The sequence below is a fragment of the Corvus brachyrhynchos genome, unplaced genomic scaffold (assembly GCF_000691975.1).
Source record: "Corvus brachyrhynchos isolate BGI_N302 unplaced genomic scaffold, ASM69197v1 scaffold56, whole genome shotgun sequence".
Classification (NCBI taxonomy): Eukaryota; Metazoa; Chordata; class Aves; order Passeriformes; family Corvidae; genus Corvus; species Corvus brachyrhynchos.
Genome location: NW_008238664.1, coordinates 6,986,669 through 6,992,475, shown reverse-complemented (window position 1 = coordinate 6,992,475; position 5,807 = coordinate 6,986,669). Strand labels below are relative to the sequence as shown.

At 42.2% G+C, this 5,807-nt stretch overlaps 1 long non-coding RNA gene across 1 annotated transcript; it reads right to left on the bottom strand.

Annotated features, from left to right (window-relative positions):
• Positions 1-843: 843 nt before the first annotated feature.
• LOC108447532 lies at positions 844-3,032 on the bottom strand. Its single transcript, XR_001863133.1, has 2 exons — positions 2,783-3,032; positions 844-1,537 (listed from the first exon to the last, which is right to left on the bottom strand). It is a non-coding gene; the product is annotated as an uncharacterized LOC108447532 (long non-coding RNA).
• Between the last annotated feature and the right edge of the window lie 2,775 nt (positions 3,033-5,807).

Here is a 5,807-nt window from a genome sequence, read left to right as displayed (position 1 = left end):
GTTCAGAGAAGTGATGGGGTAACACACATCCTGATGAGTTTGGCAGACACTAGACTTCTTTGAGGATACTGATGTGCCCTGAACCGCCCCTCCTGCCCCATCCTGCACAGGCCCATCCTTTGCTCCTTATGGTCTGTGTTGGTGAATCCTCAAAGATTTTTCTCTCTGGTGTACTACTTTGAGACACCTTTGCAGCAAATTACATGGCATCATTCAGCAAGAGACAAAGGTCACATATCCAGCTGGGAAGTGGGCTAGTAATATCGTACTGCGTGATTCCTAAAACCGGCTGCAATAATGGGGATAATGTAAGGGACTGACATAACAGCAATCTGACAATTTGGTGTTGCTATGCAACTTGAGTTGGGAACAGACTTTTGCAGTTGCTTCTTAGCTGTCCATTGAATGCTCAGTGAAAGTGTCTGGCTACCTTCCCCACTCATCACTTTACCTAAAGCAGCAAGAATCCATGTGCAGGTTTTGTGCCAAGGTGCCCTCTTCAAGCCACTAGTGTAAGCAAACTGAGATGCAGACACTTACTTTCCAATATGAATGAGAATCATGTTGTGCTACACACACATAAACAGCTACATACATTCACACACATTTCTCTTTCCTCTGATTTATTGCATATCTTCCCCTTTTTCCTCCTTTCTCACCTTAAGGTTATCATGTTGTCAAAGAAGAGCACTGTCTTTGGAAGCTTTTCCCTGGCCAAGTCACACCTATTATCACACCAGTTCACACTGTTTTCTTACTTTGTACATGTAATTCCTTCAGACCTTTCCATCTTTCTCCCAACTGTTTTCTCAGACTCATACAAAGTGGGAATAGATACAGTACTTGCTCTACCTTGTTTTATTCATCTGTCCTGAAAGTGCCTTGACCTGTCTTGAAACTGACCAGTTTTAAAACCCACAAGCAATGATGCCTTCAGCCCTTTCCTTGGGACTCTGACAGACTGACAAAACTCAGTGGTTAAGGAAGCTGACTTGCTCGTCTCCCTGGCTGAAACCTGACTGCTCCTAGTGACATCTCTTTGTGCTACCCTCAAAAACTTGCCCTTGCATGCTGGTAGCACCTGAACACCAAGGTGAAGGCTATTCTGCATCATGAGTAACTCATTCCATATGATCCTTTGTTATCACTTCCCAGACCTCTCTCAATTTGTTCCTTTTCCCTGAATTCCCATGCTTTCCACAATCTGTTTCGTGGTGTTGCTTGTGTGATGTTTAATAGCCGCAGCTCAGAGTTGGCTGCATTTCAGTGGTAGGAGGGGGAACACAGGGAACTGTGAACTGAAACTCCGTATAATGTTGCTAGAGATGAGAACAAGTAAGGGAGTGTTTGCTATGCACACTATCTCCAGAAAAACATCTTTGCTAACGTGTATCTGTGCAGGCATTGTGGAGATAGGGATTACGTTATGCAGAGGGGAAGAGAAGCTGACTGACAGTAGAGATTTGCAGTCCATATTGATGTTTCACAATTGTGCATCTGTCTGCAGAACGGCCATGAAGCTCTTGAAGTCATTGCACTAAAAAAAAAATAAGGAAAGATAAATCAATAACTTCACTCACCCTTTTACCACAGCTCAGAGGGTGGAGGAGGAGTGTGTCATAACAGCTCACACTAGTGAGAAAATTTTAATCGAACAGTCTTCAACCAGAAAATACCACTTCAATAAAATCAACATTTTTCAAAAAATTCGAAGTACAAATGAAAAATCCCTATGTAAAAGGAGACTGAAACAAAAATTTCAGTATTGAAAAGTTTGTCTTAAGGAAAAAAATGACAGATTTTCTTTCAAATTAAAATACTACTTTTGAAAGCAACTTTTATTTTCTTAACATATTTTTCTGCTTGTATTGTTTTTACGTTCTTCAGTTAATAATGAGAGACACTGATGTGTTCAATATCCTGCCATTAGCCTGGAAACAGGTTTCTAGGATATTAAAAGCAATTGGTCCCTAACTAGTACCCAGAACGTTTCTATTTCAGAGTGCAAAAATTTAAATTGTTTCATTCAGCACAGACTAATAAAGCTGCTATTGCTTTTGATAGAAAACTCATTACTTTGTAGAAAAATCACTTGTTTTGAATATAAAGTATCACCTGTACTAAATTATATAACAATATTTAATTATTATATGCATGTTATGTTATGTTACTGGTAGGATTGCATAACATGGCCTCATATGAGATTTGATTTGGCACAACAACTGCATTTCAACTGATATGTGAAATGGTACCAAAACTTTACTAATTTTCAAAATTAAATATCAGTTATTTTTCTAAAAGTATCTAATGGAAATGTTCATAATTTTTAGTTCCTAGGAATACACTGAAAACAGTATTTTTATCATGAGAAGTAACAAGACGCCTTGAAATCATAAACTTTGACATTTCTCTCAAATGAACATTTCAAGTTTCATCTGGCTCTCACTTAACCTGTGATTCATTCTTTGTACTAACTCTAAATCTCCCTATTTGGAATAGTTTTCAGATTGGAGGCCTTGTCGAAAGCAATCATCATAAATTCAGCATGCACTTTATCATAGCTGGCTCTACCAGCATTTGTTGCAAGATAAAGCAGCTAATCGGTACTCACTTTCATCCCAATATTAATTCTTTTTTATGCATTCACAGGGATCTCAAAATTTTCCCCATCAGAATACATAAATGAGGATAAAATAAATCAGGATAAATTAAATCAATCTTGCCACCCAACCACACCCAAGAACACAGAGGGTTTCAAGGCTCCCACCACAGCCCTGCTCACAAGATCCTGTTGCAGGGAGGACCCGGGATTGGACTGACACTTCTCCTCCATTCCTCTGCTCACCCCACTGCGCACCAGGAGAGCTTGGACTTCCCTTTCTAGCATGTGAAGCCAAGAAGAAAAGAAAAAGATCTCCCTTCTGAAAGCACAAGTCCCCTTCCTCCTGCCGTCAGCAGCTGCAGTGGAACCGCAACCCAAGGCTTCCACCTAGTGTCTGCCGGCCAGCTCGGCACAACACCCCGCGGCACTGTGCCAGGTGCTGTGCTGGGGGGAGGCTGGGGGCGCCAGGGGTGCCCTGGAGCCCACATCAAGAGCAAAGCCTTGGCTTATTTTTGAGGTGGGAATATTTTCCTTACAATACAAAACCAAGCCTCGGCTCATTATGAACCACCCAAGCTGTCACCTAGAACTAACCAGCTTCTGGTTTACATGTGGAAAATAAGATTATTGTAACATATTTATTTTTTGCCCCATCATACAGACAGTGCTACAATCCAAGGCTTTAGGATGCAACAGAAAAGAGGAGATGAGAAGCTTGTTGAATTAGGCAGGACCACTCTCATATGCCCAAGGATATTTTTTTAACCTTTCTCTTGTGCTGACTTGCCTTCATGGTAAGCCCACAAGCAAACTGAATGACTTTCTAACACTTTAGTCCTGCGAATTAGGAGATACTTAAAAATTAGGCACAGCCTTTAGAATAGATATGTGATATACAGGTGCTGTCCTTCCGCTTGTGTTCAACTCTTTCCTCCACCTTCATTTCACATCAAGGTGATGGCTGTTCTGCATCATGAGTAACTCATTCCCTATGACCCTTTTTTTATCACTTCCCAGACAACCTTTGGTGGGACTCTAACCAAAACAAAGAACAAAGGACCTTATCACCAATCTTTTCTGCCTATCCCTTTCTCCATTCTATGAAAAGACAGTGTGCTTGCTGTTGAATTTTTATTTCCTTAAGGGCATCTAAAGCAGTACAATCTTGGTAGCTGTCAAAGCAGCACCTTTTTTTGTTTGTTGTCACCCTCATACACTCACACAGTGACCTGATATGAAACCGTCTTCTACCTTCTCTGGTAAGTCCAGGTTTTAAAAATCTCTAGTGCAGGTGTTTCCAAGACCTTTCACAAAAGGCAGTTCATCAGTTTTAAAATGCTTCTCTTCATCTCTCTGCTTCAGCTACCTTGGAGCAAGATTCCTTGTGCTTTGGTTTATGGAAGCTAGAGGCTGTGTTCTCCCTCCAATACCTGCTATTAGTCATTTGGGCAAGTGGGTGTGTATATATAGATCCATACATACACCCATTCACAAGAAAATTCTGTTAAGAGGAGCTCAGAGCTTACAACAGGGCCCCAGAGCTTTTTAGAATATGTAGTCACACTTGGAAACTGGAGTCACTGAAAGCCATAAAAACTCACCAAGCCATGAAACCTGATCCAGCTGCCTCAGCGTTCCAGTATCCCACTGCTCTCACCTACAAAAGCCCATATTCCTTCAGCTTCCCAGCTGCCTACTCTTTTGATAATGTGCATGAAATTTGGGATATGTTCTAAGAGGTTCAAAGACCATTTTAGCTGAATCAGTCTGTGTGCAATGCAAACATAAACAGGAAAGGAGAAGCCACTGATGGAAGAAATGGCTGAAGCCGATGCATACACATTGCCCCTTGGGAATGATGAAGGGTTGTGGAATACAGACATAGCATCCTGCTAGCAAAAGACCACCAGATTCCTGTGTGGGAGCTCCACCACACTACTGGTAGGAGCTATAGGGTGAATACAGAGAGTATATTTCATTGACGTCACTAGCCAGCATTACTTAGAACAGGGCTAAGCACAACTGCAAAAAGAACTGCCTCCAAGCTATTCTATTTATATTCCTACCAGAGCTACCATTGGTACAGTCATTCTGCTGCTGAAATCCTGACCCTGTCGTTGCCAGTGTAGCCACAGACCAGAGGAGATCATTTTGGATCTTTTCAGAATTTGGCATGTCTTAATACCAGTGAAAGCAGCATTGGCAGGGGGTGGAGCGTGCTATTTGCACAGGACCTGCGTCAGGATTGGCATTCAGTGAACAGCAAGACATATACAGGCATTTTATCCCAATATAGAGAATAACGCATCTTCCTCTGCGTTGCTGGTGGTAACTTTGGCAGTCCAAGGAACAATGGTAATTGCTTGTTACTGTGGAAACAAGACCTCCAGAAATAACACTAATGAGCCAGCAGGGTCGTGGGAGAAACACAAGCATACCGTCTCCTGCAAACATACATGATTTGGCTGCACAGAGGAGATGGGGCTCTGGGGAGAGGAGCAATTTATTTGAATGCAACAGGCACCCAGCACAACCTCCATTCATCCCCCATGCCAGTCTGAGCCTGCAAACAATTTAAGTTACTTGAAAATAGTGCTCAGATAATTTTGGAAATTTCACCTTTCTCCCTGCCTTAAATTTTGGGGAAGTTGACTCAGAGATCCTCCCTCCTCTGGAGGGACCCATTTTATGCAATACATCTGATAGGAAGATGTCTCCAAAAATCTCTCTATGAAAAACACGTTCTTACAAATTTCCCTAACCAGTTCTGCAGACGCAAGGGATACCAGTAATCTGAGGGATGAGTCTATAAGCACCTGAATGGCAAGGTCCTTCTCCTAACAACAGTCTGTTCGTGAATCCACCACTCCACCCTAAACAAGATGAAAGAAGGAATGTGTACAGCAGAAGAGGGGAAAGAAGGTAGGAGACACCAAGAGCTTACTGCAGCTTCAGCATGTGTCTTTTTCGCCTTTCAGGCTGTGTTGCTCTTGACAAAGAGAGGAGAAGACAGTGTAAAGGAAGTGAGATGATGGATGGTAACCTGTGAACACAGCTATTTTTTGTGCTCCATATTCTTTTGCCTTCTAAAATCCCCAAAACGATGCTTTCTGCCCCCAGTTCCTACTGGGACAGCAGTGTGGTGGGTGGCTGCATATTTATAGTCAGCTCGGCCTCATGTGCTAGATGCCAGGAAGTGGACCTA